The sequence below is a fragment of the Pleurodeles waltl genome, chromosome 2_2 (assembly GCF_031143425.1).
Source record: "Pleurodeles waltl isolate 20211129_DDA chromosome 2_2, aPleWal1.hap1.20221129, whole genome shotgun sequence".
NCBI classification, from domain to species: Eukaryota; Metazoa; Chordata; class Amphibia; order Caudata; family Salamandridae; genus Pleurodeles; species Pleurodeles waltl.
The window spans coordinates 1,089,231,223-1,089,252,197 of record NC_090439.1 but is presented as its reverse complement, the minus strand read 5'-3'; positions in this window follow the sequence as shown (position 1 = coordinate 1,089,252,197).

Genomic DNA, 20,975 nt, shown 5'->3' with positions numbered 1-20,975 from the left:
GACAACATGTTAGTGATGGCTCAGTACAAAGCAGTGTACTGCTGGTCATTGTTTCACCTTAAAACAAAGCACTATTATCAGCATCATGCTTCTTTGAGTTGAAGGAAGCAGCAGGTACTTGGTGACTCTGCCTTAGCAGGCACTGGCAGTAGAAACCTTGAACTGCTGCTGATTGATATGTCAATGTAAGACAGAACTTTTGCCCCACATATGTTATTCTGACATATATTTTTCCTTTTCCAAGCCTCCTGGGCAATCCTGGTTATACCAAACAGAAAATTAGAGAAAGTCATCCCATGAGCGAGAGTATTCCCAGGGCATAATTGTCATTAATGATTTGTGTTTTAATAACAAACCACAGCTTTGCGAGTTTGCTAATAATTAACAAAAAACATTAAACATGGGGGCTATTATGCCTTTGGCTGGGCGATCTAACAGCGGCTATTGTACCAGAAGGCCACACAATAGAACTGGGAGGAAGAAAAAATTAACCACCAGCTTCTTTGTACTACAACTGCCAGTGACTATCCATTCAACCATGATTGTATGTCACAATTTCATGGCTGAAATATTAACCTGAACAAATATACCATCCACAAAATTGACTACTAGTATATCATCAAGGTACGTTGTTATTAATTCAACATAAACTTATCTCAATACTATAGTAATAGCTGATATTGCGGATGCTATTTATTGTGCAGGTTGATATTTCCACCACAATATTGTAACCACCTTCTTCCTCTAAGGCAGAAGTTAATTTGATGTATGGTGGGAGAGGATGGGCTGGCCTAGAATGGATTGGGAAACTCTTCACAACGGATCTATTATAGCAGTTGTAGTAAAAGTGACAGAAAATGTAATTTGTGAATTGGAACTGAGTCATACTGAATCCTGGCAGCTTTAGTCTTCTTCGCTCAATGGTAATCATCTGGCATTTGCAGACAACTTTTTTAGCATTTAAAATACAATGTATTACACACTTGCAGCAGAGAGTCAGCTGGCATAGAAGAAGAAAAAAAAGCATGTATGCATTATTGAAAGGGTACTGCTTGGACACAAGTCATCCTGAATGTCTGTGACTGGACAGCTGCACCAGGGCTATTGATACTAGCACACTGCTGATTCCAAAGGTTCAAAAAGGCCATGTCCTGTAATGAAGTTTTCTTTCCCCAGTGGAACTTCTTTCCTGTTTCAAGAGAGTGCAAAACTAGGTCCTGGAATGGAGAAAGCTGTGGTCTACCCAACAGAGCATTGATAAATCATATTCAACTGGATATTTCGCCTGTTTGTCTTGTGGGCATTTCCCCCTATTTTTGTGCAGTCATTAAGTCCAATGGAAAAAGGAACCTTGTGATTTTGCAGAGAAATCCTGTTTTTTGAACTCAGCATTTTACTGAGCACCTTAATTGGATTTGTGGGCAGCCCCCTTGTACTATAACCTACAGTCTTGTGTTGAAGCAAGCCGTCCTGAAGATTGAAAAGTGTTTGGCATCAAGAAGCTAAAGCTTTTGAACGTCATCTAAAAGTTGATAAAATGTTATCAGGGGAGGTGCAGGACCGGGAGCAAGCTCCAGCTAAAAAAACGCTTATCTTGAAGAGACAACATCCCCGTGTCCATTGGGACAGCTCCAACACAGCTTCAACTTAGGAAAGATTTAAAGAGACTGGGCCTAATTCACAAAAGTAAAAACACACTCTTGTGTAAGTTTACAATTGTTATTATTCACAAAGGTATTTTATGAGTAGTATCTTTATGACTTAGGAGTCTCTGCACATGAAAAAAAGAACAGTACTATGTTTTTATGTGTGGAGAATCCACACTCGAAAATATACTACTTATAAAATACATTTGTTAATAGCAACAATCATAAACTTACCCAAATGTGTAAGTTTACTTTTGTTAACAGTAACAGTCAACAATCAGCTACCTCTTCTATCACTTGTTTCTTTTGCATGTGTTTTACTCTGTAGAGCCCTCCACTGTCATTTGCCGAAGTTTGCACTGTATACAAATCACATACATACAAACAAGGCTATACCTTAGTAGCTTTTCCTGCGCCAAATTTGTTAGCATGACATTCAGGGCTTCAGTGTTAGCGCTCAATATTGCAAGTACAAGGAGAGACATAGAGGATCACTCACCAAATTTCCTCCTACAGACTTAATGCACATAGTGCAGTGAGAGATTGCTATAGGAGGGCTACTACTACTCTATCCTAACCTATCATCTGAGGTGTTTAACCAATATAGCTGTATTGGATGAGACGGTCTCCACCACGTAAGGTGGAATGCTTCATCATTGGCCGCCTCACCCCTCCCTCCTAAGCTGGTACTACCAGGATGGACTCAACCTCACCTTTGTCAAAGGAGTTCTTGAGCTATATTAACCTTCTGGATAATACCAGGATTACGTTGCTCTAAAAAGTCCTTAAGTTGTGCCACAGGAGGTATCCTTTTATGATTATAAATACTATGATGTATAGTCAGTGGATGCTTCTGTGTGTAATGTCCATGGCATTCTAACAATCCAAGTTCATGTTCTGCCCTACTCTAGTCACATACTACAGTTCTACAGCACAAGCTCCAGTCTTCACTGTGTATAGCTAAACATCCTACCTTACCTGTTTTTTGTTTTGTACACCTAGGATATAGAACAACATTATCAGTGCCATATGCATTCTCATGCTCTGTCTGTAGCATTTTGGCTCGACACAACATCCAGATAACTGCACAAATAATGGGGATGGCACTGCAAACATAAACACACACCATGAATTCATAATGATCAGGCATCTTCTTATATGTGCTCTCTTAACTTACTCTAATCGTGATATTCTGAAAATTCATGGTCTGAAGAGGTGTGGCGACTCCTGTACTCATATGCTTTACAACAAATATATGTAATTACACTTTATGTGAGTTATTGATGCAATCTTGTGGCATCTTGTGTCAAAAGGCATAGATTAAGTGAACATGCGAGCTTCAGTAGTCAGTTGTAATATCCTTTTGCCTTCGTTGGTAAGTTATATTTTTGTTAGATTCACATTACCATAGTGGGAGACTTTGTTTTAGACTTGTTTCTCTCAATCCCACTATCATGGGATGAGTATCCCCTTGCTACGCTGTATTTTTCAAGGCCCCATTCTACTAAAGTCATCAAAGAGATTCACCCACTGTTTTCCTATGTAGCCCATTCTTTCAGTGTGGAGAACTAACCTCTGTTTGTGGAGGTCAGCTCTCATGTTAGTGTGTGGCCTCACTGATGCATCAAAAACAAGTGATCACGTCAAGTACGATCCTGTTGGCAGCTCTTATGACTAGGGGATTTAGCTTCAGGGGTGGTTGCTTGGGGTGTTGCACCTCCTAATAAATGTATTTTCTGGAAAATAGTTGGGTTCAGGTGCTTTCAGTCGGTTATGGTGAGGTGACTGTCAGATTTCACAAGCAATTTTCACATAAGCACAGACAAAAACCCATACACTCTCTCCCTTTTGATTTGAAGGCCCTCAAAAATGTTTGTTATTTTACACAATATTGTGGTTTCTCTCACTCAGTACCCCCTACAAATTCACATTTGTCTCTCTTTTGACTTCCCCTATATACTGTCTCATGTGCCCTGCTTGTCCTTTAATGTATTTTGACATTATATGACAGTGTGATTGTTGGAAAACTGAAACTTACCCACCTCCACAATCTTACTGGCCAAGCGATGCCCCTGATTATGAAGGGGTGCAAGTTCTCTTGGAGTTGTAGTCAAGATCTTTTGCCTTCACTCAGAGCTAATAACCATCATGACATTTTTCTTAATAGGACTATAGAACATGGGAATGACGTTCCAAGATTCCTATATTTATAATGCACTTATAGTCACAAAGAGTAATCCACTTACAGTGTTTAGTGCTTTTAACCAGATGAAAAATCCACAGTTTTCATGGAAAGATTCCTGTTAAATTGGGAAATATTCTACTTCCAGTATCTGACAACTTCTTAGTTGGAGGGTGGATTCAGGTTCATAGCCCCAGAACATGAGAAGAATAATATCACATTGTGCTTAGGCACTGTCCTGTCCTAGATGCAAGTGCTATATAGTTAGACTCTGGATTTTCAAAACAAAATTATATCCACTACCTCATCAGCAGTCCCCATGGAATCTCATCATTCAGTCCATGTATATCTATTCTAGGTTTGTATAGCCATTGTCGTTCATATTTCAGGAGGGTTGATGTTGTATTTGTCTGTAAGGGTTTTAATTTCTCTATGACATAATATTCAATGTTATCTTCTGTGTGTCTTTTTTCATTAAAAGGACTCATCAATTCTGTATTGTCTTTCTTGCACATCAAAGTGTTCCTTTGGTTGTTTATTCTCACTCTTATTTTCTTGGTTGTCCTTCCTATGTATATTGAGCACTTGTATGAGCACTTAAGCATGTAGATGGCATTGCTAGAGTTGCAATTCCTAAGGCTATTTAATTCCCATGGAGACTGTTGTACAAAATGGAGGGTCTTACATTTTTTGGTAGATCGACAGACCCCACAGCTCCCACACCGGTGATGCCCTTTAGGGGCTCATATGTTCCAAAGGGTGGCTTTATTGTGTTGTTGTTGTCAATTGGCTGTTTCTTCTTGTGTGGTTCTCTATCTTCAGCTTGCCTAATATTAAAATATTGCAGTGCTTGTTAATTCGATTTTTCAGTTTATTTGAGCTGGGGTGATATGTGGTCACACAAATGGCTTTGGTCACTGGTGTTTTCTCATGTGTTATAAGTAATACATACCTCTTGTTACTGCTTACCCACTTTTTTGCTTTCCTGATGCTTTTTTCTGGATGGTATTTTGCTCGTAGCTTGTTACTTAAATATTAAGTATGTTGGTTGAACTTGATGGTGTCAGTACAGTTGCATCTCAGTCTCATGAACTGTCCCACCGGAAGGCCTTCCCTTAGAGAGTAGGATGAAAGCTGTAACAGAGGAGAAGCCTGTCCCCATCCGTTGGCTTATCATCCACTGCTGTTTTTAATGTTCCTCCCGCTGGATAGATCCTAAGATATAAGAACAACATCTCTTTTCTACTCATGCTCACTGTAATCTTAAGGAGGGCGTCCAGGCTATTTAGCCATGGGGAGAAGGTTTCTGCTTCTTCCCATGTGCCACTCCACATCACCAGAACGTTGTCTATGTACCTTTTCCATATTCCTAGTTGGTCTTTAAATGAAACAACCCCACTAAAAATGGATTCCATTTCAAAGTTATGTATGTATAGGCTTGCTTCCCATGGAAATGTCATGTGTCTGCAAGAAAAACTTGTCTGAAAACTCGGAGGGAGGTCTTATCTCAATCCCAACTCCTAGATGTCAGTAATTTCTTTACCACCTCAAAGGTGGATTTTTGTGGAATGTTTGTTGAAAGTAATTCTGTATCCAGAGTGATCAAGAGTTATGTAAATCGTGCCCAAGGTATTTCCCTCTGCATCACACATTGACACCTGTCTTGTTTTTGTGCAAGATGTTATTCATTACTGCACAAAACCAAACTTGCCTTTGACACTGGCACACTTGCAGCATGACGCAAGGGTGTCTGCATTAGCGCTAGGCAGCACACCGTGGGCCAGTGGTGGGAGAGAGCACAGGTAGTAGAGATGGCATGTTGCTCCTGTCACCATTTCACACAACAGCAGCACTGCAACTTTTTCTTGCTGCCCTGCAGTGCATGAAACATTCATTGCACCCCCTCTACATTATGTTAAACTATTGCGCTCCTCATGTCCGCCATGAATACTGTATCTAGTAGAGTTCCGAAGGAAATCACAATACTCTCTGCCTAGGCGCTCCTGTCAGCAGTGTCTCGGTGCGGATTGTGGGGGAGAGTTCTGACAGATTGTGCGGCAGACTACGGCAACGCCCGCTACGCAGGGACCACAGCCAAGCTTTAGAGAAAACTGCAGCGCATCCAGAATGCAGCCTCACATCTCATCCTCAACCTCCCTCGCCACAAACACATCTCCACCCACCTCAGATCCATACACTGGCTGCCCATCAACAAAAGGATAATTTTCAAAATCCTTGTCCACGCTCACAAAGCCCTCCACGACACCGGACAAGCCTACCTCAATGAACAAATCAACTTTCACAAACCAACTCGACAGCTCCTCTCCGCCGCCCTCGCCCTCACTACAGTCCCCCACATCCAAAGCACCACCTCCGGCGGCAGATCCTTCTCCCACCTCACCGCCAAAACCAGGAACTCCCTCCCCACCAACCTACGCAAGACCCAGGACCTCCTAACCTTCAGAAAGCACCTCAAAACATGCTTTTCGAGCAGTAACTCCCTCACCCCCAGCACATTGAGACCCTACCGGGTGAGTAGTGCGCTTAAGAAATTTGTTTGATTGATTGATTGATTGACTGGTGACCTCTTGCACCAGTGGGCAGGGACCTTCCCTGAGCAACCAATAGTCTACGGGAGATGATGCATTATGCGCTAAGGAGTAATGTACATTATAGCAAAACCGGCATCCAGCAGCGGCCTCTTTGCTGTGCTTGACTCGTCCAGATCTGTGCCTAGAACACTCCTCTCCTAGCACTAATTTGTGCCTTTTGTTCATACACGTTACTATTCATTTACCTTAAAATGGGACCTCATGTGTTTAGAATTTACCCTGCAGGACTCCCTGCTCATTGAAGTAGCATCTTTGTTTAATACTGTCTTACATGTCAAAATGTTAATTTTTTGGGATCAGTATAGTCACTCCTTTAAAGTTGTAGGAGAAAAAGTAGCTGCGCACTGCCCAGTTTTTAGCAAATCCTAGAAAAGATGTGGACGATTAATGCATCTTCTGTAGAAACAGCCCATTAACCTTTGCCAGCTCTTTCCTACTCCGACCTGCGTCAATTAATCTCAGGGGTACTGGCAGTAGAGGTGCGGCAGGGGCTGCAGCACCCCCTCGATTCTGGTTAAAAAATTATTACTACTCTTCAATTCAGTAAAAGACACAGCAGCCACGAGAAATCATTGCTTCTGCCTTTGAAAGGATAGGGTGATTCTCTGCAGCTCCGATTAGGTCGAAGCAACAGTGTGAAGGCAGAGCACAATGTAATTTAATTAGCCCCAAAACTGAAATGTTGCTAGTTAAATTCCTTCAACCCAGTATGTAGCTGTGTCTAGCCTTAGAATCACACTTTTTCATTCGATTTAATCATCAGTGTTACTTTAACTGGAAAAGTCTTTCATTGGAAAAATGTGTTAAATGTATTTGGTTAAAAGAAAATTCTCAGTTCAACTTTTTTTGCACACTCCGGGCACATGTTCATGTTTCAGAATTCTGTCATTCCGTGTAGCTGGCACTGGAATATTATTTGTTTAAAATCCTATGTGCCTTTTTCTTCAAGTCTGTATCTGTCTGCTTTATTAAAATGCAAGGATTACTTTATGCAGTTTACACAGTTCTAAAATATAATAATTTAGCTTATTCTCGAATTCTATTTTTCAGCTTTTAATTTGAAAAAGAGAATGATACCTGGTTCTGATAAATTTCCCATGATTTTTGCTCTCCTTGACATTTAATTAGAGGTCACGTTTCTATAATATTAGTTGGCACTCTAATGAGTCGGCACTGCTCTGGATGAATATCGCGCTAGGGTGCCAAGCTCCCACTCTTTCAAGGCCTTCTGACAACGTGCTGCTTAGTTTGTTCATTTTTGAATAGTTAGTTTATTTTTCCAGGCCCTTGTCAGGAATTTGTGTTTGGTTCAGATACATACAATCCTCACTGTTCACAAATACCTATAAGTCGTGGGTAACAAACTTGAGAACGTGTACAAGCTATCCCTTTGACCTTTTACATGTTAAGGAAAAAGGTATTGTTAGTCAAAACAATGCATTACATTACATCATTTCATATTTACTAAACCTGTCTTCATCTGTGTCCGCTCCTCTCCGTTCGCCTTTCAGGTCCTGAAGAGAAAAAGAGACAACAAGTTAGTGGTCCTTCTGGGGTTCCCATGGTGGGGGGGGCCTTCAGGTTTCATCGTCGCTGTCATCGTCTGATCCGTCCATTGCTGTGTAATCACGCAGGAGGCTGTGGATCATCTTACAGCAGCTCAGGGTTGATGTCTCCTTCTTCCCTACTAACAGGCGGTTTCTGGAAAATAGAAGAACATCTTTCAAGCCGCACAGGAGTCTCCAGAAGCCCTGGAGGTCTCCAAGTGCATAGAGACCGTGGAACAAACCATACATTACCGAATCTGCAGTGATGCATGGTGTTGGTATTCAGGCCCTAAGCTCTGAGCTTAGGGCCTTCAGAAGGTCCTGGGCGTAGGCGCATTCCCAGAAGAGATGGTAGGTCGTCTCATCTGCGGTGCATCCTCTTGGGCAGGACTTGTATCGGATGAGCCCTCTTGCCCTCTCACTGGCAGGCCTCCCTGGATGGCCATCCACGCAATGTCTTTGTGATGGTTGGTCATGCGCTTGGAGGCTACGTTCCCCCAGACGTGGTCCGCTGTGACAGAGGGGAGGGCACTGATTGGCTTGCTGACATCCCTCGCACGGATCTGTCATTGGACAATCTTTGGAGCCCCCTGAGTCTGGGCAGTAGCCACCAGACCGTGCTCCTTAATGAACTTCTCCACTTCTTTGTAAAACAAAGGGGTTTCCCAGTTGTAGAGGATGGCGCTCTCCCACTCTGCCCATCCAAGGCGCCTCCACACTGGCAACAGGAAGAAGCGTGCCATCAGGAAGCTGACATGGCTTTCGTCTTCTGACCTCAGGGTGCTCTTCACGCAGTGACATACGAAGGTTCCCCTCAGGATGGTGGCGATGTCCAGCACTCCTTCGCCTCCCTTGTCGTGGGTCTTAAACATCACCTTCCTCTTTAGCCATCTTGGAGTTCCAGATGAAATAGAAGATCATTTGCATGATGGCCTTGGCCATTCAAGGCTACACTGGCCACACTTGTGGCAAGGTACTGGAGCACTGGCAGGGTCTCGTTACGCAGGGCCAAAGACTTCCCTTCGATCGTCAGCTCCCGGATGTTCCAAATTTCCTATTCCCACCCACTCCAGTCTAAACAACAGTATGGTAAGTGTTGAACTCTGGATAGGTTAGATTTACTATTATGTTTTTTTATAAACATAAATGCACTTTAACTATATTTTAATTGGATGTCATAGTTTGCAAAACACATATTAAGGAATTATGATCAAAGGTATCAATAACTTCATACTAGCTGTGTTTTTAAAAGAAAGGTGTTTTTTTAGTGGTGGATGTGTGAATATATGTGCTGGGTGTGTGATAGGTGTAGTGATAAATGATAATCCACTGCATCATGTTACAGCCTACCCCTTATTCTGCATGGGCTTCACATGTGTGCAATGGAGCTTGACTGAGGGAGCCTGGCTTTTGGCCACACCCTATGCAAACCCATTTTGCAGCCAACCACTGCTTAAAATAGCTTTCAATGACTGACATTATTTTAAGAATTGCATCTGTCACCGTGCTTTTGATGTCCTAAGTATGACAGGTATGCTCAGATGTAGGTCCTGTGCTCACTGTACCACTGGAACCAAGCAATATGTGGCTGATGAACCTTAATATGGGCAAACCCAGTCCTGGGATGCTTGCGATCTGGTTCAGGTGGACCTGGCCTGACATTTTGGGCTAGACTGTTCTCATTGGAGCAGGGTCAAGACTGACTTGCATATGGCTGGGTCTAATTTGACATGGCATGGTGGAGGGAAAATGATGGATTGGGGTGTGCCCCTAACAATAGACAGTGGCTGAGATTAATTCACGCATTGCACACATCACCTTGTTGTTGATGGGTCAAATAGCTTTCAAATACAAAAACAAAGAGGTGTTTCCATGCAGTTGATTTTTTGACCCCAAATATGGTCATCTTCATGACAGGGAAAGTATTTGTATGCCTCAGAGATGTAATTTATTTAGCAAAGACATTTTTTACTGTACTGCAGGGTCCAAATGTTCCAATGTCTAGAAGTGCTCTGGTATGGTACAGAGAAGTAATCTTAAATTCCCTGGAAGATTGAGACATTGGCAGATAACTGTAGTATAAGAAGTGTGTTTGATATCATGCAAAATAGGGTCCTTAAGGACGTGGTTGGAATCTAAACAAGAATTACATAATTGGATGGGAGGTGTTAAGGTATGGTTATAAAAGTTATGACGTAATGCGAGCAGAGCACAATAGTATTGAAAAATAAAGATGTCTGTTACAGAACTTTGTGTTTGGCGTGTTCATTTACATGCTCCCGGGCTGGAGAGGAGACTACAACTGGTGACGAGTAGGGGATACATGCCCCAAAGAAATAAAGCCTGAGAGTCAGCAAAAGTACTGCAAACTGCTTGTGCATGGCACGCACCCCAAAATTGATGCAAAGCAGTCTGCCATTGGTGTACGTGGAGTTGAAGCCCCACTACAGCCCATATAAAGCCATCGAAGAAGCTGAAGGCCCTGCTAAGGAGCACATTCAAAAAGCCCACCAAAACCTGTTGGTAAAGCTAAAAGAAGAAATACTGTGCTGCGCCATAATACAGCGATATTATCAATACTAAGCAAATGCTAAAGGCAGTGACAACCAGGTAAAAAAACAAAAAAGAAAAACTTACGTACAGGCACAAACAAGTAAAGTGCTTTAAAACCCAGAAAATCGGGCATAACCACCAGGTGAAAGCAACAGGGATTACGTGTAGAGGTTGCCAGTCCTGTTTCATAAGACAAACACTGCCTAAACAGCACGTGCTCTCAATGCCGGTTGAAAGAAGCACAAAATACCAACCAGCTAAATTCCTAAAGCCACCACCTTTGTTTGAGTCTGCAAAGAAACAAAACATTGGTGGCAGGTGGACTGCATGGATCAAAACATTCAGGGTCATATTTATAAGCCCCAAGATCCACATTGTGCCACATTAGCGTCATTTATTTTTATGCTAGTGTGGCCCAACAAGGCCAAAATCCTAGCAACATATTTACAAAGTGGCACAATGCATGCGTTGTGCCTCTTTGTAACCTTTTGCGCAACATTATGCCTGCGCCAGACTTAATGTATGCAAAGGGGGTGTTCCCCCCTAAGGGGGGGCGTAAAAATGGCGCAAGGAAATCTAACAGATTTCCTTGCGTCATTTTGAATGAAACTTTCAACACCTGCTCAGAGCAGGCGTTAAAAGGGGGCTTGCATTATTAATAATGGGCCCCTATGTACTCTGCAGGAGTAGCACCAATATTTTGGTGCTACTCCTGCAGAGTACATCAATAGCATCATGAAAAACTACAACATTGCCCCCTACCCTGGGCCATGGGGTGCCATACTTTAAATACGATGTACACATGGTGACAGCAGGGGGGCGCTAAGGGAAGCAAGGAAAGTGGCGCTGTGCTCAGTGTAGCGCCACTTTACATAAATCTTCCCCTCAATGACTTCATCGATGGCTAGGTGAAGAAGATGATAGGGAAATCATTAAATAGTTGAAAAAGCTTTCCAGTAATGGAGTGAAAGAAGTGCTAAAGAAAGTCTCGTAAGTTGATGCAATGTCATATCACAAGATAAAAGAAGCGTTAGATGCTAGGCTCAATCCAGTGCCGAATGTCAACTACAAGAGGTACATCTTCAGCCAAGCATGGCAACCAGATGGAGAAATGATAGATTAATTTTTTGGGAGGCTTGATGCACTTCTCAAACACTTTAAGTTCTGTTATGTTAATGATGAGGAAGCCATGTGCCATAGAGTAATTGATGGCTGCCCTTTAGATTCCTTCAGAAGGTGCATGTTGAGTGAACCACTCAGTTTTGAGAAAATACCAATAGCTGCAAGGACTAAAGAACAAGCAGATCGACAAGCTGCTGATATGGAAGCAGGAACAGCATGTAATAAATCAGTGTTGATAATGAAAAGCAAACAAAAGCACAAAACAGATGCATACAAATTGACCTCTCAGAGGAGGAAAAAGGTATGCTTCCTACGTGGGTTTTAATTTCCCATGAAGGTAAATGTCCAGACATAGGACAGACATGCAAAGGCTACGGGAAAGAAAACTACTTCATAACGGTCTGCAAAGTGGAGGAGAAACCGAGTGCATAATGGCAAGAAGAGAAAATGGCAGCGAGAGCATTCCAGAAGTATTCTCGCCATGCCCACAAGAACAAAAAGGCAACATCAGTTACGACAAGTAGAAACCAAGCACAGTTGATCATCGCCATGTTCATTGTATAAAGGCACTTCAACATTGTTATTTAGCAGTAGTAAGGAAGATGGATGTGTGCTGATGATATTGACTAAGGAATGACCTACACTGGTAGGGCTAGCTGCTTGAAAGAAGATCAGAAGTCAAAAAAGTCACAAATCTCATATGGACATTGTCCTACAATCGCATTAAAAGTGAACGGTTGCCCCATAAATTCATTATAGACAGTGGTGCGTCAATTAACATCATGCCAGTAGAAGTAATCAACAACTTGTCTCTTGTGCCATGACTTAGTCCGTCAAACGCAAAGTGTTAGAAATGGGGTCTTTTGTTGGCGGTCAGGTTACCCTCTGTCCAAGCAAGGACCCTCACTCTAGTCAGGGTAAGTCACACACAATCCAAATGATCCCGTGCCCACCCTCTGGTAGCTTGGCACTGAGCAGTCAGGCTTAACTTAGAAGGCAATGTGTAAAGTATTTGGCAAATAAATCATACAATAACACAATATAGCACCACAAAAATACACCACACAGTGTTTAGAAAAATATATAATATTTATCTGGATATTTGTAGGTCAAAACGATACAAGATGCAATAAGAAATTGTAGAGAGATCACTGAAAAGTGATAGGAAATATCTTAAGTCTTTAAAAAGCAAACAAAGTCTCTTTCAAGCACAAAGTACCTGGTTTGGAGTGAAAAATCACGCAAAGGGCCGCAGAGGAGGAGATGCGTGGAAAATGGTGTGTGCGTCGGTTTCGCCCCTTCACACATGGACTTGCGTCGTTATTTTTCACACGGGAAGATGTTGCATTGATTTCCGGCGCACGGACAGGTCTCCTCTGTGGGTCGCGGGGTTTTCAGACGTCCCGGGGTCTGTGCGTGAAATCCTGAGCTTGTAGTCTGGCTGCGCATCGTTCCAGTGGGCTGTGCGTCTAACTTTTTTCCTCACGGCAGGCGATGCGTCGATTTCCCCTCTGGGAGTCGGGCGGCGTTGTCCAGGCGGGCTGTGCGTCGAAGTTCCGGTCGCACGGCAGGTGTCGCTTCGATCTTCTCCTTGCGGGGTCGAGCGGCGTCTTTCCGGTTCGGCACTTGGTGAATTTTTCACTGCGGAAGAAGCTGTGCGTCGAAGTTTTCGCCGCACAAGGAGTCCAGTTGAAAGAGAGAAGTCTTTTTGGTCCTGAGACTTCAGGGAACAGGAGGCAAGCTCTATCCAAGCCCTTAGAGAGCACTTCTGCAGCAGGGCAAGAGTTCAGCAAGGCAACAGCAAGGCAGCAGTCCTCTGTAGAAAGCAGTCAGGTTAGTCCTTTAGGCAGCCAGGCAGTTCTTCTTGTCAGGGTGCAGGTTCTGGTTCAGGTTCCTTCTCCAGCAAGTGTCTGAGGTGGTAGGGCAGAGGCCCTGTTTTATACCCAAATGTGCCTTTGAAGTGGGGGAGACTTCAAAGAGTGGCTTAGAAGCGCATCAGGTCCCCTTTCAGTTCAATCCTGTCTGCCAGGGTCCCAGTAGTGGGTGTGGCAGTCCTTTGTGTCAGAGCAGGACCTCCACCCTCCCAGCCCAGGAAGACCCATTCAAAATGCAGATGTATGCAAGTGAGGCTGAGTACCCTGTGTTTGGGATATGTCTGAGTGAATGCACAAGGAGCTGTCAACTAAACCCAGCCAGACGTGGATTGTAAGGCACAGAAAGATTTAAGTGCAGAGAAATGTTCACTTTCTAAAAGTGGCATTTCAAAAATAGTAATATTAAATCCAACTTCACCAGTCAGCAGGATTTTGTATTACCATTCTAGCCATACTAAATATGACCTTCCTACTCCTTTCAGATCAGCAGCTACCACTTCAACAATGTATGAGGGCAGCCCCAATGTTAGCCTATGAAGGGAGAAGGCCTCACAGTAGTGTAAAAACGAATTTGGGACTTTTACACTACCAGGACATGTAAACTACACAGGTACATGTCCTGCCTTTTACCCACACAGCACCCTGCTCTAGGGGTTACCTAGGGCACACATTAGGGGTGACTTATATGCAGAAAAAGGGGGGTTTTAGGCTTGGCAAGAACTTTTAAATGCCAAGTCGAAGTGACAGTGAAACTGCACACACAGGCCTTGCAATGGCAGGCCTGAGACAAGGTAAAGGGGGCTACTGAAGTGGGTGGCACATCCAGTGCTGCAGCCCCACTAGTAGCATTTAATCTACAGGCCCTGGGCACTTATAGTGCACTCTACTAGGGTCTTACAAGTAAATCAAATAGTCCAATTTGGTGTGATCCAAGGTTACCATGTTTAAAGGGAGAGAGCATATGCACTTTAGCACTGGTTAGCAGTGGTAAAGTGCGCAGAGTCTAAAAGCCAGCAAAAACAGTGTCCAAAAAGTGGAGGGAGGCATGCAAAAAGTTAGGGGTGACCACCCTAAGGCTGTCAGGTCTAACACAAAGGGATACACGTAGGCTGCTTCATAACTGTTACAGAGTAATGGCCATGTACAGCATCTTTGCGACACAAGATGTTGTCAGTGCCGGCGCCAATCCATGTCCTCAAGGAACTTCATCTATTGTATGCTTGCTAAGCTTTGCCACTGCTGATGACTTGGGACCAAAATCTCTGAACTACAACATCCATGCTCAGGCTGAAATTGGGAGTCAGTTCTCATCATTATGTTATGGCCTAGGAAGATAAAAAAAATCTGAAAGGGCAACTTTATATTAATGAGGACATTTGCCCACTTGCCTAATGACACAGAAGAGTCACTTTTCACTTACAAGCAGTTGTTGAGAAAGAACTAGAAACACTGTTGAAACATGACATCATTGAACGCTTCATCGATCCTACGCATGTGTTTGCCCATAGTTGTTGAGCCAAAAAAGGACAGTGGAGGTACAGTACATATTGGTATTGACTTGCACCAAGCCAATAAAGCAATCGAGAGGGAAAGGCATCCTGATCCCTACATAGTGAACATGATCATGCAGCTGAATAGATCTAAAATCTTCTCTCATCTTGACCTGAATAAACAGTGTCCTCAACTCGAGAAATGTGAGAACTGACTGATTGTGGTTCTTTCAGATACAAAAGAGTTTTGGAGTATCTTTGACTGCTGAGATATTTCAGGATGTTATTCACCAAATTAGTCAACCTGTTACACATGATTTCAATTACAGTGATGACGTACTGGCATTTGGAGCAACACAAAAGGAGCATGACAAGGCTGTTACACAACTGTTCTAATAATTTGCAGATGCACATCTAACTCAGAATGCAGCAAAGAGCAAGTTTCACAAAACCACACTTAGGTTCTTTGGGAACATATTTTTGGATGGAGGAATGACTCCTGACCCGGATAAGGTGTAAGCAGTGTTATCTACTTACCCTCCACGAGATGTAACCATGCTATCTACCATCAGCACTTCCAGCCCAACAGCATTTCAGCAACCATACTACGAGCCACAAACCACCACAGCAGTTCTTTCATGGCATAAAACTATTGGCGGTGTGAACCGGTGTGATCAGAACCCACTACTGTCAGAACACAACAACACATTGGACGGTTTGAAAAGCCCACACCCGACATACATACACACACCAGACACACCCCCACACAACCCACAAACCTTTGCCTCAAATTTGATTTCCACATACACCGAGAGCAGGCAAATACGCTTATAGAGCACCATTACGCCATAGGCACATACACATCTCACTCTGCACACACCACACAACTGCACTACCAACACAAAACACTCTTAACGAACAGACACACCCACCACAAGCATCCATCAATCACTACGCACCACCCACACCCCATCAATCACCCTACACTACATCCCTACACACACAACACCCCCCCAACCCTCAACACAACCTCTACCATGTCCCCACAAAAGCACCCACGGTTCACAGACGACGAGTTGAGGGTCAGGGTGGATGAAATCATCAGGGCAGAGCCACAACTGTTTGGAGGACAGGTCCAGCAAAGCGCGATAGCCAGAAAAATTGAGTTGTGGCAGAGAATAGCTGGAAAGGTCAATTCAGTAGGCAACCATCCATGCAGAAAGGAGGACATTAGGAAGAGGTGAAAAGATCTTAGGGGGAAGGTGTGTTCCAAGGCATCAGGACACCAGATCGCCATGCACAAGACTGGCGGTGAGCCCCCGCCTCCTCCCCCACAGTTCACATCTTGAGAGGAGAAGGTCTTGGACATTCTGAATCCCTAGGGCCTAACTGGATTACCTCAGGGACTGGACTCTGATAAGAACCCATAACTTCCATGTCACACAGTTGCTGTGTCCTGCATGCTTCCTCATCTCTCAAATACTACCCAGTTTACTGTATGTCTCACTATACCACTCACCTATCCACCTAATGCCCCTCTCCTGCATGCCACACCTCCACCCAACCCAACTGCCCACACAGCTCTTGGCAAAGGCACAGATAGCATTGGATAATACCATCACTACAACTCCCACAATGCACTAGCCCTTCAACGTGAATACCTGGAATGTGCACATCACTTCCCATCAATTGCATGTATGACTATTGTACTAACTATACCAACTAGATGGTACGAATGAGGACCACAACATGGCAATGACAGCAATGCAATGGCACAACACAATGCCAAACAAGGCTAAACACAACTAGAGCACTGTGATTAATCCAGAATCCACAACCCAGAAATTGACCCACCATGGTATGGACTGTAAGATGGCAGACTCAATGCACATGCACAACAAGCATAGACAGGACAATTAACCTTGCATATTCACATACCCTCCTCCCACTGAGACACCATGCTGTAATGTGGAACCATTTCCCCTCACAACTAGCAAGCCTGAATAGTCACTAGCTGTTAGGAATGGGGTCTTCTGTCCAAGCAAGGACCCTGTTAGACCTGACAGCCTTAGGGTGGTCGTTCCCCAACTTTCTGCCTGCCTCCCTCCACTTTTTTGACACTGGTTTTAGGCCGCTGCACACTTTATCACTGCTAATCAGTGCTAAAGTGCATATGCTCTCTCTCTTAAACATAGAAACATTGGTTCATACTCAATTGGCATATTTGATCTACTTGTTAGCTCTAGTAAAGTGCACTACATGTGCTCAGGGCCTGTAGATTGAATGGTGCTAGTGGGCCTGCAGCACTGGTTGTGCCACACACATAAGTAGCCCCTTTACCATGTCTCAGGTCTGCCATTGCAAGGCCTATGTGTGCAGTTTCACTGCCACTTCGACTTGCATTTAAAAGTACTTGCCAAGCCCTAAACTCCCCTTTCTCCACACATAAGTCACCCCTAAGGAAGGCCCTAGGTAATCCAGAGGGCAGGGTGCTATGTAGGAAAAAAGGAAGGACATGTACATGTTTGTTTTATATGTCCTGGTAGTGGAAAACTCCTAAATGTGTTTTCGACTACTCTGAGGCCTGCTCCTTTCATATGATAACATTAGGGCTACCCTCATAAACTGTTTGAGTGGTAGATTCTGATCAGAAAGGGGTAACAAAGTCATATTTTGTATGTCCATAATGGTAATTCAAAATTCTGCTTATTGGTGAAGTTGGATTTTATATTTCTATTTTAGAAATGCCACTTTCAGAAAGTGAGCATTTCTCTGCACTTAAAATCCATCTGTGCCTTACAGCCTGTCTCCAATCCACGTCTGGCTGGGCTGGTTGACAGCTCCCTTGTGCATTTAACTCAGACAACCACAAACACACGATACTCAATCACACCTGCACTCATCTACATACTAAATGGGTCTACCTGGGCTGGGAGATTGGAGGGCCTGATACTTACATTTCAAAGGCTAGTGGTCTGCCCTCACACAATGGACTGCCAAACCCCCTACTGGGACCTTGACAGACAGACTTGTACTGCAAGGGGACCTTGTGCACTTCAAAACCACTCTTTGAAGTCTCCACCACTTCAAAGGCATTTTTGGGTATATAAACTGGGTCCCTGACCCCACCAAATCAGACACTTTTGGGCTAGATCTTGCATCCTGTCAAGAGGAGCTGCCTGGCTGCACAAAAGACTCAGCTGGACTGCTTTGCTGTGAAGGGCTGCTCCCTTGCTGGCCTCTGACTTTGCTGAGAAGTGCTCTCCCAGGGCTTGGATTGAGCTTGCCTCCTGTTTCTGAAGTCTCAGGGCCAAAAAGACTTCCTCTCTTCATGGAAACTCCATGTGTGCTGAAAATCGACGCACAGCCTGGCGGAAACGACACACAGACTGCACTGCGATAAGAAAATCCCAGCATCGCCGAACTGGACCGAAGCAGCCTGACTTCCCAAGTGGAGATCGACGCAGCGCCTGCGTTGCAACCAGAATTTCGACGCACAGCCATACCGGATCGACGCACAGATGAGCCGGAACGATGTAGCCCGACTTCCTGAGTGAAAAATCGAAGTAGCACCTGCCGTGCGACAGAAACTCTGGCGCATCGCCCACCGGATCGATGCAGTGCCTGTGACTTCGTCCAGCATGCCCAGGATTTCCACACATCGTCCCTAGGCGTCAAAAGAACCCCGCATCGCAGTGAGGATCCAAGACTGTGCGCCGGTAATCAACGCAAAGTCCTTGAAACAAGGGAAGAAACGACCCATCGTCTGTGATGTGTTGGGAAATTCGACGCACACCTTCCTTTTTCCAAGCATCTCCTCCTCTGCAGTCTTTGTGCGTGTCATTTTGATGCAAACCAGGTACTTTGTGCACATTAGAGATAATTGTTGATTTTTAAAAACTTAAGACTCTTCTTAACATTGCAAAAGTGATATTTCAACTTGTGCTTATCAAATCTTTATCGTTTTGACCTTAATTTGATCAGATCAATATCTTACATTTTTCTAAACCGTGTGGTGTATTTTTGTGGTGTTTTCACTGTGTACTTGCATGATTTATTGCACAAATACTTTACACATTGCCTTCTAAGTTAAGCCTGACTTCTCAGTGCCAAACTACCAGAGGGTGGGCACAGGATAATTTGGATTGTGTGTGACTTACCCTGACTAGGATTGTGGTCCCTACTTGGACAAGGGTGTATATTTCTGCCAATTAGAGACCTCATTTCTAACAGACCCTCACTCTAGTAAGGGCAAAGAAGAAACCCACTCAGTTCATCGCCGATCACCTCTTGGTAGCTTGGCATGAGCAGAAAGGCCCAGAGACAATGTGTAAAGCATTTGTACCAACACACACAGTAATGCAGTGAAAACACTACAGAATGAATCAACACCAGGTTAGAAAATTAGCCAATATTTATCTGAGCAAGACAAGACCAAAACAACAAAATATCAACATACACAAGTCAAGTTATGAATTTTTAAAGACTAAACTTCAATATAGCTCTTAGAAATACAAATGATTCGAATAGGTGATATCACAGCATCGTGACAGAGTCGTTCCTAACAATTCAACACTAATGATGCCAGTCACAGAGTCACTCAGACCCCTAGGTACAGTACCTTGTGAAAATGAGGAAGCAAGATGGTGCACGGAGTCGGGGATTGCAGCATCACTGGATCCAGTCCGGTGTTGGTTCTGGTGTTACAGAGCGAAGGAGCAGAGGCGTTGGGTCTTTGCGGCTGAGGAGTGAAGGTGAGGCGGCGGCGGTGCAAGATGTTGTTTCTGCTCACTTCCGGCAGAGTCGATATCCGGTGGTTACAACGTGGTATGGCAACTTCCACAGAGATGCAGACTTCAGAAAGACTGCAGCAGTGTCGGGCCACTGGGGTCGTCTAGCGAGGACCACGGCTTTGGTTGCAGGCGGCATCACGGGATTCAGCAGCGGCGTCAGTCCGGAATCTTCTAAAGTCAGTTTCCTTACATCTTCTTGATTTTTCACCAGTTTCTCCATTCAAGGGCCCCGGGACTGGATTAGGCACTACTTGGCTGGGCAGGAGTCTCAGCAGAGAGAACAGGGGATGAAAGAAGAAGATGGCCCTGAGACTTCAGAACAGGGGGCAAGCTCAGTCCAAGCCCTAAGAGATTCTTCCCAAGCAGGAATGTACCACAAAGTCCAGTCTTTGTCCCCTTCTTCAGGCAGAAGCAGCAACTTCAGGATAGCCCAAAAAAGCACGGTCAGAGGCAGGGGCAGCATTTCTCCTCAGCTCTTCTCCTTGGCAGAGGTTTCTCTTGGTTCCAGGAAGTGAATCTTGTAGAAATCTAAAGTTTTGGGTCCAATACTTATATCCCTTTCTGCCTTTGAAGTTGCCCAACTTCAAAGACAAGTCTCTTTTGTTTACAAGATCCTACCTTGCCCAGGCCAGGCCCCAGACACACACCAGAGAGTTGGAGACTGCATTGTGTGAGGGCAGGTACAGCCCATCATGGTGTAAGTGACCACTCCTCCCTCCATTCTAGCCCAGGTGGCTCATTAGGGTATGCAGGCTACACCCCAGCTCCCTTTGTGTCACTGTCTACAGGAGATTCACAGCCCAACTGTCATTGTGACCCAGACAGGGAATCCACAAACAGGCATAGTCACAGAATGGTTAAGGCAAGAAAATGTTTACTTTTTAAAAGTGGCATTTTCAAACTAACAATCTAAAACCCACCTTCACTAAAAGATGTATTGTTAAATTGGGAGTTCAGGAACCCCAAACTCCAAATTTCTATCTGCTCTTAAAGGGAAAGTGCACTTTAAGAATAGCTAAAGGCAGCCCCCATGTTAACCTATAAGAGAAATAGGCCTTGCAACAGTGAAAAACGAACTTGACAGTATTTCACTGTTAGGATATGTAAAACACACCACTACATGCCCTACCTTTACCATACACTGCACGCTGCTCCT